This window comes from Rhinopithecus bieti, unplaced genomic scaffold, assembly GCF_001698545.2.
Source record: "Rhinopithecus bieti isolate Rb0 unplaced genomic scaffold, ASM169854v2 scaffold_33303, whole genome shotgun sequence".
Lineage (NCBI taxonomy): Eukaryota > Metazoa > Chordata > Mammalia > Primates > Cercopithecidae > Rhinopithecus > Rhinopithecus bieti.
In genome coordinates this window covers 45,278-51,704 of record NW_016814421.1, presented here as the reverse complement: position 1 = coordinate 51,704, position 6,427 = coordinate 45,278, and the positions used below count along the sequence as shown (strand labels likewise).

Sequence of the window (6,427 nt, the reverse complement as noted above, 5' to 3'; positions counted from 1 at the left end):
ACTGATTTTATTTTACTTACAGGGAAACATTAAATCTCTGTACTGTTTTTCTTCACTATCAGGAAGCATATTCTCATCATATCCCCTAAGCCAGAATTCTTAGATAAAGGTTGGTTTGTGTTATATAATTTAGTGTGTTACTTGAGGCAAAATCATTTTGAAATGCAAGTGTACAAAAAGTGAAATGGGGATTGAGTATAATAAGAAACCTTACGCATTAAGTACTTAACACATGCCAGCCATTTTGCTAAGTGCTTTACGTATACTGATTGTGTTTCCATCATAATTCTGTGATGAAGGCACTATTATTCTCTCAATTTTTTGGATGACAAAACAAAGGCTAATTAAAGTAAAGAAGGATAGCAGGTAGGTACTAGAGCCAGAATCTGCATCAAAGCTGATTTATTCCAGCCTCTCTATCTTAATAGCAAGCTTGAATGCCTCCAAAGACGAAAAGAGTGTTAACTACATAAAAACAATTAGTTGTAAGATTCTTATATCTACAAGCATCTCTGATCTGTATAAAATAAGGCCAAATTTGTTTTTCAAAAACCCTTGCAATATTTCAGGAAACTTTTCATGGAATAAAGTATGACCCATATAGCCATAATTCAAAACAAGTCTTTAAAGATTATTGACACCACTGAGGGCTCAGGTCTTATCACAAATCCTCCCAATAGCAGTAACATGCTTGCCATCCAGAAACCACAGTCAACCTCATGATTTTTGTCTCATCCAATTAGCAATTAGGAGTCTTACCTCATACCTGAGACCTAACCTATGGATATTCTTGCCATCTGATGACACTGGCGTAATCTTCAAGTTTTTCTTCAGTTGTGGACTATTTCATTTTTAGAGGGAGTCCCTACTAATTTCAGTCTTCTCAAACAAAGACTAAAACTTGTCAGTGGACCTCCTTGTCCACGTGCATCTCCTTGAAGCCTCATCTCATATATCAATATCTTGTGGCATGCTTCCCCCATATAGAGTGAGACCGCCTCCCTTCTCTAAGTTTTCATAGTATCCTATACATCTGTATCCTGTGGTTGGCATCGCTCTTCTATGTAGCTGTATATTAGTTGCTATTTCATCAACCAGACTGCAGTATCCACCTTTGTATCTATTTATCTTGGCCAGCATGGTAGCTAATAAATATCCATAAATATTTATGAATACATATCCCAATAAATATTTATAAATACTGATTGACAGTGTGAATGCTTCTAATGACTATTTTAAAAATACTTTTTTGCCTTTATTATTATTAATATTTTTAGAAACTGATGGTTGTTTTCCATCAAGCTTATTTCCATCTTGCTTTAGAGTCTGTGGAAGAACAGCTTAAGATCTCTCAGTGGTTGTTTCTACCCATCTGGTGGCCTGAGCAGTCAAGTTGCAGACCAGGCTTCTGTGGCAGGCCAAGAGCTCCAGTCTTGAGTAGGGAACTGCTGAGTGGGCCCAGGGGTATCTGCAGGCTGAGTAGCACTGAACTGAAGAGATGCAGCAGTCTAGTTACCCTGAAATTAACCTGGGAATTTCAGCCACAGCCTGCTCTTCCTATTCAATCTCTTCAGGATCCGTGTAGAAGTAGCGATCAGGCATGACCTCCCATGGGCATTTATGGGAGATGATGCCATGCTTATGCAGAACTTCCCAGGCTGGCATCCACCATGTCAGGCCCAGTGAGGGGCCTCTCATCGTTGCATGGGATGACAATGTCCACACAGCAAAGAGGAGAACCTGTGTGACCCAGAACAATGGTAGGCAGGTTAGTTTAAGATGCTTCTGTGAGAGACTGGGATTAGTAACCACCAGCAGTCACGGCTCCTGGAAGGCTGCCTGGATCTGGTGCAGGAAGGTTCCAGGAGTGAAGTGGCCAGCAATAGGAGTAACTCAAGTGGTAGCAGCAAACTTCAGCACAGCCCACTTGCCAGTGTTCCTGGAGAATATGACATAGACATCAGCAGGACTTTCAACAGTGATGATGGCATGAGCCACCAGCAGAAGCTTCTCCCAGGTCCTCTTCAGATTTAGGATGCAGATGTCATCACTTTTCCTTTTGCAGATGTACTGTTCCATTTGGAAGTCAAGCTTGGTGCCACCCAAGTGAGTTCCTGCTGCAAGAAATTTGAGGACATCCTCCTCTTTCATGTTCAGGACATCACAGGCTCTGGCCATTGTAAAAGTTTCCCTTTAAGTTCTGAGGGGAATTCAGAATAATGCCATATGGACCCTCTCTGGGTAAATGGAAAGGCTATTATTATTTTTAGTTGGCACATAATTACTGTACGTAATTATGGGGTATATTGTGATGGTTCAATACATGTATACAATCTGTACATGTAATGATCAAATAAGAATAATTATCATATCCATTACCCCAAACATTTGTGATTTGTGTGTCTGTGATGAAAAGAACGTTTTCTGAAATATTTTTCTTCCTCAGATAGCCTTGGGCCTGACCCTCTCTACATTCTCCTTCAAAAAGAAACAAGTTATTGGGTCTAGATTGCTAATGATGAGATATAGTCACCTACTGTCTAAGCCTCAAAATGCTAGAATATCAGTATAGTCCAAATCTTAAAGGAAAACAGGTTTTTTGTTTTTTTTTTTTGAGACGGAGTCTCAATCGCCCTTCACCCAGGCTGGAGTGCTGGGCCAGATCTCCAGCCACTGCAAGCCTGCCTCGCTGGGTTCACAACCATTCTCCTGCTCAGCCTCCGATAACTGGACCAACAGAACCCGCCACTCACCCGGCTTAGTTTTTGTATTTTTTAGTAGAAACGGGTTCACTGTGTTAGCCAGGATGGCTCGATCTCCTGACTCGCGATCCGCCCTCTCGGCCTCCAAAGTGCTAGGATTACAAGGCTTGACCACCGCGCCGCAAACAGGTTTTATCTTCTCTTAGAAGAGATTTCTTTATCACATTTTGAAATAAAAATAAACAACTAGAACTTAATCCTAAAATGAGACATGAAAGGTAGAAGAAATATTAAAGATCCAAATCTGCTAATCATTTTGTCTCAGTCCAGTATGAGCTACCTAAGAGATGTAGAAGTAGCCATGGCTCACACACTTTCCAATGAATGAAATCAATCTATCTTCTTAATATAACATTTATTCACTGCCTATTTTAACAGATTAGTACAATGGTAAAAAGCACAGATTCAGGCAAATTGCTTGGCCCAAATTCTCTTGAGGGATGATTGCTGGATATAAATTACATCAGAATCACCCTTCTAGGCACTAGTTTTCACCACTAACATCCCTTGTCTGGACTGTGATGTGGTATCTCTGTAACTAGTCTGTGTTTCTCCCTGGCTCCCTTACAGTCAATTTCCTAAGAGCCCTCAAGTGAACCGTTAACATGTGACAGTGCATGTCTCTCATCTGTCCGACCTCTTCAAGGGTTTCCCATCTCACTGGGCATAAAGGCCACAGTTCTATCAAGGATCTATGAGCTGATTCACTCTGTCCTCTCTGGCTCTTTGTTGTGTATCTGATCTCACCTCCTATTACTCTCCCCTCTCCCTCTTTATTCTAGCCATATGTACCTTCTTGCTCTTCCTGGAATGTGACAAACACACTGCTACGCAAGGACCAGGCATCTACCAATCATCATTCTCTCTGCCTTAGGTGCTCTTTCCCGCATTTATTGTCTGAATGGCTCATTCCCTCACTAAACTCAGGACTCTGCCTAAGTTCCACACGGACTGAGTTTTCTTCCCTCATGATTCAATGGAAACCAGCTCCTACTCTCTTGGCCCTTGATCTTCATTAATTATTCACATCTGACATATTATAGATGCATTTCCATATTTGCATTGTACTGTCCGGAGCTCCAAGATAACAGGAACTCTATTATCAGCCCCTAGAAGAGGATCTGATTCATAGTAGGAACTCAATAAATATGGGCTGAATGAATAATAGAATATTGCCACAAAAGAGCTTCTAATTCAGTTATGTTAATATAGTGACATAAAATGTTGAAAACTACAGTATGTAAAAGCTAAATAGCACAATAGCTGAATGAGATGCTGCAAAGTAGTATGGAATTAAGGGCCAGATACACAATAATTGGCTTAGGCAATAAGAGTGGGTGTCCAAGAAAGCTTGAGATTATGTTATATAGGACCAGGAAGAAAAGCGATTTTCTCTGTTTCTATCTAGGCTTGAAAATCTTGTTCCAAATTGGAAGACACACTTCTGAGGATTGCCAGCAACTTATGCAGGCTTCCAAAAGTAGTACATGGTCTGGTAATTCTGCCAAAAGCTGACCTCACAGGGTGAGTTGACATAGATGCAAAATTTGCAAGGCTTTCCTGCACAATTTAGGAGGCATGAGCCCTATTATCAAGGTCCTGGGATATGGCCAACATCCATAGAGGAAAGCACAGTGTTATGCAACTGGAAGCTTTTGGTCTTCATATGCAAGTGGGCAGCATCCTCCTTGTGGTTAGACTCCAGGGATTTGCTCTTTTCTCTCTCACAATCTAGAAACATAGAAAATTTGGAAGCCAGACTGCCTTACACCTACCACTCAGCTGTCTTCAGGGCACTTGTTCTCATAATTACTTGCTTTATACTCAGAAAAATGCAAATAAACTTGATTATCAGCAGAGGCAAAACACAGAAATGAAGGCCAATCTATTGCAGACATAACAAATGTATTCTTAGTAAATAAATTACGAATGATTTAAATAACCTTATACTTTATGATATTTGTATCACTGACCCCAACTTCCTCCTGCCTTCCGTTCTGATAGATTTAAGTAACATCATATACATGTACTTTTAGGTTATTGAAAAACAAGCCAGGATGCTTACAAACTCAGAAAGATGAAACTGCTTCCAGGCAATTTAGTCATCAAATAAACTGCATGTACAATAATGACTTCAACACGGTGCTCCACCCACCATTACGACTGCCAGAAAGGTCTCTCCTATAAATTTCCTGAAGGACAGTGTTTCAAGAAGCTTACAGTTTCCTCCAGGGTGACAATTAAGTCACCTTGCAAACAATTGCCTTAAAGACCTTCTCCTGGTCATTTGTCCTAATCAGAAAAATAAGACTGCTTTAGATTCTCTTTCCCTTTCAAGTTTTGCATATGAAAACATTCACTCCTCTATTAAAAGCTGCATTAACTTTTACGCTGAAATATACTTTGATTTGTAGCACAAGCCTTCAGGCTAAAACAAACCCCTTAAGACTGATTTTGCCAGAAGGTAGAATGTCAGAATCCTCAGAGCTTGTTTTCACAAGTATTTAACTCTAGATTTTGTCTTCAGACATTATAGAGGCCTTGACTTTTTACCTACTGTCACCTTCTGTCTCTAGGCAAAAGGAGAACTAAGCCATTGCCAGTAGGTAGGTCACTTTTTACTTAAATAAAGCTTAGAGGCCAGGTACAGTGGCTCACCCCTATAATCCCAGCACTTTGGGAGGTGGAGGTGGGTGGGCTACTTGAGCCCAGAGTTCGAGACTAGCCTGGGCAACATGGCAAGACCCTGTCTCTACAAAAAATACAAACAAACAAACAAAAAATTAGCTGGGCATGGTGGTGCATGCCTGTAGTCCCAGCTACTTGGGAGGCTGGGGTGGGAGGATGGCTTGAGCCCAAGAGTCAGAGGTTGCAGTGAGCTGAGATTATACCTCTGCACTCCAACCTGTGCAACACAGCGAGGCCCTGTCTTAAAAAAAGAAGAAAAAAAGAGCTTAGAGTTCTTGGTTCAGCAGCACAGTACCTAAGATTGGAATGATTCTTAGTGGCTTCTCATGGCCACTATATTTCTTAAAAGCCAGATGCACAACAGTGAGCTTAGTACACTAACTTTTGTGTGACAAAAGGTAGGAAAGAATATACATTTATCTTTGACTGTATTGGCAAAAGGAAACCCTGAATAGGTAATAAACCTCTTTAGCTTTAAGGAACAGGGCTGTGGGTGACATGGTGGGATGGGCAGAGGAATGTAGGTGAGTGTTCTAATGTAGTCCTTTTGTATTTTTCAATAATGAGCTGGTCCGTACCAAGACTCTGGAGAAGAATTGCATCGTGCTCATCGACAGCACACCATACCGACAGTGGTACGAGTCCCACTACGCGCTGCCCCTGGGCCGCAAGAAGGGAGCCAAGCTGACTCCTGAGGAAGAAGAGATTTTAAACAAAAAACGATCTAAAAAAATTCAGAAGAAATATGATGAAAGGAAAAAGAATGCCAAAATCAGCAGTCTCCTGGAGGAGCAGTTCCAGCAGGGCAAGCTTCTTGCATGCATTGCTTCCAGGCCGGGACAGTGTGGCCGAGCAGATGGCTATGTGCTAGAGGGCAAAGAGTTGGAGTTCTATCTTAGGAAAATCAAGGCCCGGAAAGGCAAATAAATCCTCGTTTTGTCTTCACCCGTGTAATAAAGGTGTTTATTGTTCTGTTC

General features: G+C 41.2%; 2 pseudogenes across 1 annotated transcript; one reads left to right on the top strand and one right to left on the bottom strand.

The window, feature by feature from the left end:
• Nucleotides 1-1,512: 1,512 nt before the first annotated feature.
• Nucleotides 1,513-2,178, bottom strand: LOC108514098 (40S ribosomal protein SA-like; annotated as a pseudogene).
• Nucleotides 2,179-4,249: 2,071 nt separating this feature from the next.
• LOC108514097 (40S ribosomal protein S8 pseudogene) lies at nucleotides 4,250-6,427 on the top strand (annotated as a pseudogene). Its single transcript, XR_001881101.1, has 2 exons — nucleotides 4,250-4,257; nucleotides 5,993-6,427. The product of XR_001881101.1 is annotated as a 40S ribosomal protein S8 pseudogene (transcript).